This window comes from Tachysurus fulvidraco, chromosome 11, assembly GCF_022655615.1.
Source record: "Tachysurus fulvidraco isolate hzauxx_2018 chromosome 11, HZAU_PFXX_2.0, whole genome shotgun sequence".
NCBI lineage: Eukaryota > Metazoa > Chordata > Actinopteri > Siluriformes > Bagridae > Tachysurus > Tachysurus fulvidraco.
This window is the reverse complement of record NC_062528.1, coordinates 17,486,669-17,498,159: the sequence shown is the minus strand read 5'-3', so window position 1 is coordinate 17,498,159 and position 11,491 is coordinate 17,486,669. Positions and strand designations below refer to the sequence as shown.

General features: G+C 37.1%; 1 long non-coding RNA gene across 1 annotated transcript; it reads right to left on the bottom strand.

Annotated features, from left to right (window-relative positions):
• Nucleotides 1-7,411: 7,411 nt before the first annotated feature.
• On the bottom strand, nucleotides 7,412-10,543 carry LOC113643652. Its single transcript, XR_003440835.2, has 3 exons — nucleotides 10,419-10,543; nucleotides 9,317-9,390; nucleotides 7,412-7,648 (listed from the first exon to the last, which is right to left on the bottom strand). It is a non-coding gene; the product is annotated as an uncharacterized LOC113643652 (long non-coding RNA).
• Nucleotides 10,544-11,491: the final 948 nt, after the last annotated feature.

The window sequence follows — 11,491 nt, the reverse complement described above, 5'->3', positions numbered from 1 at the left end:
ATCTTATCATCATGAAGCAGAGAGGAGAAAAAAAATAGTAGGGGCATGAGATGGGGTTTCCGCTATCTGAAAAAACTAAAAATCTTTCTCACAAATCTCTCTTTTCCTTTCTGTGTGGCTGAGGAAGAGACTCTTTTTATAGGACACGCTCATTCAAATATGCTCGTTCTAAAATTAAAGTGGCTTAGAAGAGGAGGCAAAACATACTTGTTTGTGCCATTTCTTTCATCGCTTTATTGTGTACATGTTTGTTGAATGTTTCTGGGCCACTGAGGAATAAAAGCTGCAAATGTTAGGCAAGCTCTCGTGTTTTTCTCACATAGTAAAATACTATAATGTGGCTGTAATGAATTGGTCCCTCAGGACATTCGACTATGTACATGTTGGGTTCAATTCCTGCCACTTTGTTTTGCGCCTGTATTCCATTGCAGAATTAATTATAACAAAGAGCAGCTAACAAACACTGATTAGCTATCTCATGCTAACAGACAGAACTTAGCCATCTCTCGGTAGTACACATTTTCTGCTACTGCACACTCTTAACCTATCTTACAATAACACTCCTTTCTTAGCTGTATCATGCTTACACAGACTGCTTGCTTTTCACAGGCTGACATTTTCTCTCTATATTAAGTTATGTTTCTTAGCCATTTCTTGCTAGCAAAGAATACTTTATTATTTCAGCACAGACATCATTCATATTTCTGGCTAGTAATGACGCCTTGCATATTTCAATACAAACTCTTCTGCCCTTTCCTGCTAACTCTGACTCCTTTCTCATTCCTTGTTAGCAGATGTCCTGCTATTCTGACTCCTTGAACAATCCTTCCTAGCAGACTCCCTATCCATTTCTTGCTAGCACAGATTCCTTTCTCCATACTCATCCTGCTCCATTTCACCCCTGCTTTAACTGATTCATTTCTTTATAACACAATTTTTTTTTAGCATAGATACCTTCGTCAGTTCTTGCTTCTTCAGAATCCTAACCCTAACCCATTTTCACCATGCACCCTAAGAAAACATGTATCTGCCCTTATATATGTATCTGCCCTTAAATATATATATATATATCTATATATATATATATAGATATATATATATATATATTTATTTATTTATTTATTTTATACAAGGTCTTAGTTAGCAATGGGATCATTCAGCAGCTAGATAAAACCTGTGTAATTTTAGTTACTATTACATGTGACACCGTATGAAGCAATCCTAATAAAATCTTGATGGAATTCTGTAAAAGACTCCAACGTCACCATTATATGATGAAGGATAGACTTGAGATCTATCTATCTATCTATCTATCTATCTATCTATCTATCTATCTATCTATCTATCTATCTATCTATCTATCTATCTATCTATCTATCTACAGTATCTACGGTACAGTATCTATCTATCTATCTATCTATCTATCTATCTATCTATCTATCTATCTATCTATCTATCTATCTATCTATCGATCGTGTCCCATCAGTCATCTCACCAATAGACCAAATAATTCTGTATAATTTTTTTTTGTCTGCAGGCCAAACTCAGGCTAAAAGCTGTACAGTGTAAAACCAGTTGCACAACTGAGTTATTTTTATTTATTTATTTGCTTACAATTAGGAAATACACAAATGTGCACAGAAGCAGCCATTATAATGACATGAGGACATTGTGCAAGTATTGAGGACTGTATTGAATATGTTTAGAGGTCAGTGTGTGACATGTATTTCAATATCACACATTGACATCTATTTACTATTATTATTATTAACTATTATTATTCACTATTGAAAATAAAAGAAAACATAAAAAAAGTTCAGTTCTAAACCGTAATGGTTATTGTAAAAGAAATATATATTTAATAGTATTTTAACAATAATTTTTCAAGGTAAAGTACAGTTATTGTGTGCAGGAAACAAAAGTGCTGTACAGGGCTTGCACTTATTTTAACTGTATATTTATTCCTCTGAAAGATGCACATATGCTGTTGTGAAAGATTTTACCTGAACATTACATGAGGATGTGGATACAAATGGGTTACCTATTGTGTCACCCACAACTAACATCACTGACCTTCATAGTTTTATCTTATTGCTTATGGAAATCAGGATTCTTTGTTCTCGAGTAACCTTGTAGAAGTTGAAACAGTTAAAACAGTATGAATGACTGTGGGATATTTTCAGTGCTTGGGATTTATGAACACATATAAATGCAATTCATAATTTACATATTAAGAGTATTACAGTATAAATGTATAAATGGTTCATATTGGGATATCATTCCAGTTCTGCCAGAAAAGTGTGCTTAAAAGTGCGCAACAGTGCGTTTGGTTAATTCTAGTTTTTCAGCAGATCAATAAAAAAAGGAAATAAGATTCTTGCTATAATGTTAATGTATGTGTGACTTCATTCATTCATTAATTCATTCTCTTACTACCGCTTATCTGAAGTTCTCGGGTCACGGGGAGCCTGTGCCTATCTCAGGTGTCATTGGGCATCAAGGCAGGATACACCCTGGACAGAGTGCCAACCCGTCACAGGGCACACACACACTCTCATTCATTCACACACTCACACACTACGGACAATTTTCCAGAGATGCCAATCAACCTACCATGCATGTTTTTGGACTGGGGGAGGAAACCGTTGTACACCCCCGATGCACAGGGGGAACATGCAAACTCCACACACACAAGGCGGAGGTGGGAATCGAACCTCCAACCCTGGAGGTGTGAGGCAAACGTGCTAACCCCTAAGCCACCGTGCCCCCCTTGTATGACAACATTATATGATGAATTGTATTTTAAATATTAGGAACTGGGGTGAGGGAAGTCCAGCACCAAATCCTAGAAAAATACTGATCATACACAGAATAATATGCTAAAAATTGTATCATTTAACAAGCTATAAAATATTGTGCAGAGAGACAAAAAAAGCTTTAAAATGAATAATATCCTACATTAGATTTATTTTTGGCTCATTAATTATTTATATAGCAAACTAAGCAAGTCAACATCCAGTACAGGAATGTGTGAATTAGGTCAAGGACCACAGACTTAACTGACTTACTGTTGCAGAAAGAGTATTAGTTCACATAAATATGCATCTAATGAGCAGAGGCTGGATGACGGTGTATCAAAGTCTAATGCTTGGAAACATATTTCATTCTAATTACACACTGGAGTAAAATGATATCTGTGTGTGTGTGTGTGTGTGTGTGTGTGTGTGTGTGTGTGTGTGTGTGTGTGTGTGTGTGTGTGTGTGTGTGTGTGTGTGGGTGTATGTAAGTGTGTGGCTAATCCATCAATTATAACTAAAATGATGATAGACTGAAGACCACAAGGTCAAAGTTCATTAATCAGTACATACATTACAATCTTTTCAGCAGTATCATATCACAAGAGCAAAACTGGTCTCAGATCAGCGGTAGGCAGATTTGGTAAGCCGGTGTGATTAGAGTAGAAAGGGGGGTTGTACAGTTGGTCAAAATGGATTTGTGACATGTGGAGGATTTATTAAAGACTTAGTTTCAACCTCATTATGAGGTTAATGCATGATTATGTTTTGGTATGAACAGGAAGTCTGCACAAACCTGTTCCTGCTTCAGCCACTCACCATCTAAAGAGCCGAGAGTGAGGCTTAACACGGATTAATTACGCGATATTAATTAATGAGCCATTATAGGTTGGGATTTTCACTGAAGATAGAATAGCAGCGAGGCGAGCTTAAGTGTGGAGTTAAAGAAAATCTAGCACACCTTTAATGACAGGTTTGTAGTGTGAATTTATGAACTGTGAAAGATAAATATCATGTTATTGTATTGTATATAGATGAGTTAAGTAGAGGAATAATAATACTGCATGATAACATGGCAGTCATTTGTCATTGATTAATTGGGTTTGTTCTTGCTGTTTTTATTCTGTCAGTCAAATCAGTTCGGCAGTAATTATGATATTCTGCAATTCCCTTTATCCAGGTAAATGTATAAATATGTGTCCTTTATACAGTGTGTACCGAGGTATCGCTAAAGTTAAAGACTTTTTCAGAATCTTTCTAATATAATCGTGTCATATATAATCATATAAAGGTTATGGTAAAAGTATAAATAAAAAAGGTTAGTTTAAGTATGTTATTTATGTCATTTGCCTGAGCATCAAAATAAAAAACAATTCACTATCATTTGTTCAAATTTTCTATGAAATTCTCATGAGATCAGACTGGAAGGAAACTTGCGTCAACCTTTAGTTATGTGTGCTGGTCTGGAAAAAGCTGTTGGACTGTTGGATGTCACTGTGGATTCTGTCAAACAGCCCAAAAAAAAAAAAGTCATACAATTTCTTTTTGGACAGAATAAATTCTCTAAAATCTTTGCATTTTAAAAGTTATATCTAAATATATTTGTATAATTAAATCTTTTTTTTTTAACCTTCTTTTTTTTTCCTTCTTCTTTTTTTTTGTCTTTAATGGTTTTATGCATTTGGGACACTGCATTTTACAAAATGGAAATGTTACAGTCACGAATGGAATAAAAACAGAACATTAAAAAAACCACCCATATGGCAGTGAATGCCATACTGTATTTGTCACTACAAACCCACACATTACTTATTATAGGTTAGCTAGGTACGTAGCTTCACTTTTCAAAGGCCCCTTCAATGCCATCATTTTGAAACTCCAAAAACACTTTTTCTCACAGTTTCTCAAGAGCCAAAGTTGATATTAATTTTTTTTTATCCAATGTTTATCTAACTAACTAAATAAATAAATAAATAACTAAATAAATACACATTATAGGTTGCCTTCCTGTAAGGATCATGCTGTTTAAACCAGTGTATAAATAGATAGATAGATAGATAGATAGATAGATAGATAGATAGATAGATAGATAGATAGATAGATAGATAGATAGATAGATAGATAGATAGATAGATAGATAGATAGATAGATAGATAGATAGATATTCTGCCTAAAGAAGAAGACATGCACTTCTGGTTGAAAGTTTTAGAACAGCTACATTTGTTCAATTTCTTTTTTTTTATTATTGATATTTACAAAAAAAAATTAAATTCAATCTTACAACAAATAAACAATTGGAGTTTTAATAAGAATCATTTTCAATAATCAAAATATTCATGACATCTTTTATTACACACCTTTTGCAGCTGTAACTGCTGAATATACACACGCAAGGCATTCTTTTTACGGTTTAAAATCGTATATTGTTCCGGACGTTCTTGCCAACACAGTTGCAGCAACAACATGTGTATCTCTGCTTTCATGCTTCAGTCTAGTTCATCTCGAACCAGCTCGACAGGGTTTAAATCTGACGACTTTGCTGACTAATCCATGAAAGAATGTCTGCTGTCTTGTTCTTGTAAAGTCTAGAGGTATGTTTTGGGTCATTGTGTTGCTGTGGGACAAACCCCTAACCAGTCAGGCATAATCCAGAGGGTATTGCACGGTGCTGCAAAATACTGTGTAGACCTTTTTGGTTCAGGATGCCAGTCACTCACTCACTCACTCACTCAGAGCCCCAGACAGTAAACACCATCACACTTCCTCCTCCATGTTTGACAGCTGGTGTCACCCACTCAGGAACCGACCTTTCACCTACACAAGAGTTTACAAAAACCCTGTGTGATGAACCACAAACTTTGGTTCTTCCAGTCTTTAGATGTCCACTGGCAGTGCTTTGCTCAGGCATGTTTTATTGTTTAAAATATGTTGCTTTCTTACTGCCACTCATTCTGTCAGACCGGCAGCTCAAATTCTTCTCTTCACAGTTGAAACTGATGCTTTCTGTCTAACAGTGTTAGGATGAGCTTAAACGTGTTGTCCTTCGAGCCGCCTATCAAGCAAGCTATAGAAACACGGCCTAACACTAAAACACAGTGCTACAGTGATATAGAAACACAGTCTCTAACACTGCTTTTGTTTTGTTTTTTTTGTAACCAACAAAAGTTGGGACAGTTGGACATTTGGACAGGTATCAGCTGTAAGTTATTAAAAATTGTTCCCTGAAGAAAAAAGAAATTCTTTTTAGTTTTCAGTATTGTTTATGGCTTTTTTTTTTTTACACCTCTGACAGTTTACCACTTACCTTTGTACCATTTATGGTCATTCACTGGACTTATACTGCTTAAATGTTAATAAATTCAAATTAAATTTTTTTTGTGTATCGCTTTTAACAAATGACATTGTCTCAAAGCAGCTTTACAGAACATAAACAAAACATTTTCAGCATTTAGCAGACACCCTTATCCAGGGTGGCTTACATTTTATCTCATTTTTATACAACTGAGCAATTGAGGGTTAAGGGCCTTGCTCAGGGGCCCAGCAGTGTCAGTTTGGTGGACATAGGAATCCAACTCTGATTGGTAGCCCAACACGTTAACCCTAGCGGATGTGGTAGCCTAAAAGTTTAATATAAAGATTGATATAATACAACAATTCAAGGTTTATATTAAATATTTTTAAATGTATTTGTATTTATTCCCAATGAGCAAGTCTGAGGCGACTGAGGCGACTGTGGTGAGGGAAAACTCCCTTGGATGGTAAAGGAAGAAACCTTGAGAGGAACCAGACTTAAACGGAAACCTCATCTTCATTTAGGTGTGAAAATATACAGTCTGACAACCTGTCCTCAAAGACCACATGGAGTTGGCATCTCCTCTTAGTATGTCTGAAAACTTCATGAAACACGGTTCAACTGGAGCTGGTAAATCTCTAGATCTCTCGGGATCTTTACATGGTTGGCCTCATTTCAGTGAAGGTCCATAATCTTCATGGCACGGAAGACAGTCGGAGCTGGTACGATTTCTGGATGCCAAGTTCTACTCAAAAAATTCAAATCTCATAAGTCCGCTTATGATGACTGGCTTAAAAAAAGGAATTTAAATGTAAATGGATAAATCTGTAATATGAGCGTATATGTAACCTATGTGTAATGGTTAATTCAGTGCAGAAGTCTTAATAGGATTGTCTTCTGTATTATTACTGTATTATATTAGAAAAACTCGTATGTGAGTTATATAATCAATAAGGTTATATATTACACTATTGACTACTTTTTAAATATAAAAAAAGACATAATGTTGTTTGTCTGGAATTACAGACAAAAACAGAAACAAGGTTTTCCGAGACCTGTTAATCTTTCCAGCTGAGCATATTGAAAGGCAAAGTGTTTCCACAGCAAATATTTACTTACTTTAGTTCATTGTTGTTTACGGATCTTTATAGTAGTTCTTTTATGTGGAAACATAAAACTTCATTCATTCATTTCTTGCTTTTTTTCTGCAGGCATCTTTGCTTGCAGCATTTCTTTCCACTTTGGCACAGTAAGTATATTTTTGTCTATTAGTGTTCCCTGCAGTGTCATTAAAATATAAGCGGTTCTTCTGCATCTCCATATGTCAGATCTCCTCATTGTATTTAATGACATCAAAACATGAAGATTTACAACAAAGCTCTTAAAGCTTACACGGTAAAAAAAGGGGGGGAAGGGATCAATGCTCCAGTGTAACACATGGCCAGGACTGAACCAAAAAGTCTCGGAGAGCCGTTTTCCTCTTCCTCTGCCATCAGACAGACGCTGATCTCTCCAAATCCCAGAGCATCTCATGTTCCGTCTGCATTACGTGGATTAAGACCTGTTGAAATATATATATATTTATATAAGAACAGATTGGACCAGGCTGTGCTACCAAATCCTATCGTCTGTGCACAGAGAGGCAGAGAAATTACTCCAAATTAAGGGAGCGAACTGCAGTACCAACCCCCCACCAACCCCACCCCACCCCCTCACACAAACACACACACACACACACACACACACACACACACACACACACACACACACACACACACACACACACAGGCAGAGGCATTTTAATCCGGGCTTGCACTGGCCTCCATCAGCTCTTGTCCATTAGGGTGGGCTTTTTTTGAAGCATGGCCTGAAAAACTCTCCACTTTGGCTTCATCAGGGCGTAAAGAGCCACAGCTGCTTGTCCACACACACACACACACACACACACACACACACACACACACACACACACACACACACACACACACACACACACACACACACACACATTTAGATCTATGATCCCTGTTTTGCTTTCCCATTTCAGAACTTCACTGAGGTTAGACAGCTTCATTAACGAAAAAAAAAGAAATTTCAATACATTTCTTTCTTTTCTCTCTTGGGTAAACTAATAAGCATTAGACACACTCTCTCACACACACACACACACACACACACACACACACAGATACACACACAGCAACACACATAAACACTGTGGGTTTATTTTAACCATAGCCCAAACCCAAACACAAGAGTGACAGTATTTTAATATCTAGCAACTTTTTTCCCTGGTGATGAGACAGAAACTGATGATGCTGATAATCAGAAAACTATTTCCCCTGAGTGACAACTCTTTTCCCATTATAAACTTAGAACATTAAAAAAAATACAATAAGATAAAAACAGCTAACCAACAGAAATGTTTTCCCTATTGTTATTTTTTCATTACTATTCAATGATAGTTATTGTATTAGTGCATTACTGTGTAAAGGTGTGAAGGAAGCCTGATCTGAAATATTTTCCCGGTCGTCCACTGAGGCTTGCATGTAGTTTTATTCATTCTTACCTAAATGTGTAGCAAATTGAAATGCAGCTATGCTTGACAACGGTGCAGAGGTTATCTCGGCCACAGCCGTCTCAACTCCAGACAGCAGCCTATGGACATCCCCTAATCTGATTGCACTCTCTCTCTCTCTCTCTCTCTCTTTCTTGCATGCACACGCTCACACACACACGCGCTCACACACACACCCGCTCACACACACACCCGCTCACACACACACACACACACACACACCTAAGAAATCAATACACACATATACTAAGTAAAATTTCTCCAAGCAGACTCATCTCTTTGAGACCCATATGTTCATTCTCGGTGAATAAGATTAGCCTCCAGCGCCTTCGTTTTAGGTTTACTTAAAACCCCGAGCAGCTGTGGAGGACAGAGTATGTTCGAGATCAAGAAACAAAATGGCACCATTTTCCGTGCCATTTGGTTTCCTGAGTTTTCTCAAGTACGCGTGCTTGTTCCCGCGAGGCACTTCGGTGGCCAGAGAGGAGTGATCTTCTCTGGTCTTGGCAAAGACTATACCATCTGTATGCAAATGCATCCCATTATGGAGGATAAATAAATAAATTAATCCTCCTGAACCATGTGTGATAAACATCTGCTTTTTCCTGTGGACCAATCTGCTCAGATTCTTAATTCCAAATAAATACTAACCACATGAGAACAGGTGATGATTGTCCTCACGTCTGCAGCGGGAACATCAGCCTGACCCGGCGGACACGGAGCATCTGGAAGAAGAAAGGTTGGATAGTTAATGAAACAAAACTACTTCAGGCATCAGAAAACCTTCTTTTAACGTTTATACACTGTATCACTAGCGAGTTTCCTTGGAATGAACTGATGTCAGAGTGTGAACAGTGTTTCTATGTGGCTCCTGTATGAGAGTATAGAAATCTCCAACACTTTTCCTGGTCTTATTTTTTTACACCGAATGTGATACAGGTGTACATGATAATGAGTGTGGGGTGCAGAAGGAATAGGCAATGTGCTGGAGCAGTATAGCTTCTGAACTCATGGAATTAGACAAGATTTCATGTGGTTCTAATAAACATGCACTGCTGCTGGGAGTCTGTGCAAAGAGAAACTGCTCATCTTCATTTTGTGGCTGTAAATGAAACCCCAGCTCCTGCCCTAAGAATGACAAATCAGCTGTTTGCAATTCAAAAAGATCTCTCTGATTAAACAAGCTTTTCATCTCATCATAGGTTTTGATCTCAAACAAATGACAGAAAAGAAGTAGGACAGCGGGTCAGTTCCTTGGATACTATCAACCTTCTGTTTGCTCCAGCTGTACCTTTTATTTGTTGCTATTGTGATTTATTGGTGTCTTTTCATTTGCCAGTTTAGGTTTGGATACTGTATCTATCGACGCATCTATCCGGTCCCTGAACTGCTTCTCTTACACAGGGTGACGATGAGAGTGGAGCTAAAGTGGACTCGGGGGACAAGGCGGGGGACATCACACACTCATTCACACACTACGGACAATTTAGACATTCCAGTATGTCTACAAGGCATATCTTTGGACTAGGGGAGCAAACCGGAGTACCTCAAACCTTCAGGAGAACACTTAAACACCAGTGGAGGATGGATTCGAACCCCAAACTCAGGATATATATAAGGCATACTAATTTCTAAACTACTGTGCCCCATATCTAATAAAATGTAAATCATTGTATATACATCGTGTAAAGTCCACCCCAGAATTAACGGCACACTTTAAAAAATTAAAAAATAAACATTACACAGTAATTACAATTGTCCAGGCTGTTGTTCAGGATTTCTTGTAGACTTTGATGGCATCATGAAGTACCAAGATATTTCTGCCCAAAACTTGGTTGCAGTCCAAATCTTGCAATAGATTTTTCAAGAAGATGAAGCAGAAAATTCCTTAAGGAAATGTACTACACACATAATATTTTGCAAAATGTAAAAAAAAAAAGGAAGTGCACATGCAATAACCTGGGAATAAAAGGAGCTTAAATGGCATCACAGCATAGGCAAGGATACCATCTAACCCTGGTAGGCGTTACAGGTAGATACTCGGTGCTGCTATTTTCTTCAGCGCAGACACCACGATATCTTAAACATGTGCCAAGAATAATAATAAAAAAAAGAAAGAAAAAGCATTATATATATATTCTGTTTCTATAATAATTCTTGCATATAGTAAAGCTTTACACTGCCAATTTGTCTAAAAACAGACTTTTATTTTTTCAATAAATGAACAGCTTAATAAATTGTAAATTGTCATATAAATTGTCATGATGTCTTTTAGGAAGACATTAGACAGCAGTTCTGAAAAAATGACAGGTGATAAATAAAAAGAATAAAGTAATAATTAGCTTTAAAAAAAAAACATATGGCTAAGTCAAAGTTTACATTTGAATTTCTACTGTTTAGAAATAGTCTAACTGTTCAAAATATAATACATATATTCTAACCAGTATGATATTTAAAAAACACATCTCAATATCTCAGAGATAAATCCAAGTTCGGCATCTGGTTTGAGGTTATATTGGAAGCACTTTGCTAGGTTCGAAACTGTGTGTGTGTGTGTGTGTGTGTGTGTGTGTGTGTGTGTGTGTGTGTGTGTGTGTGTGTGTGTGTGTGTGTGTGTGTGCTGTATGTTGCGGCTATGACAGCATCCCCAGCTCAGGAAGTGGCTGTTAATGAAATATGAAGCTCTTTATTGAGTGGTAGGCTAAAGAGTGTGAGGTAATATTGGTGCACTGAAATGGTGATGAAAAATTCATGCTGCTAAGTTGGGGAGGTGAAAGCGCCGCTCTTCAGGATTTCATTTTGCTGTTTGATTTTCTTATTGGCTGC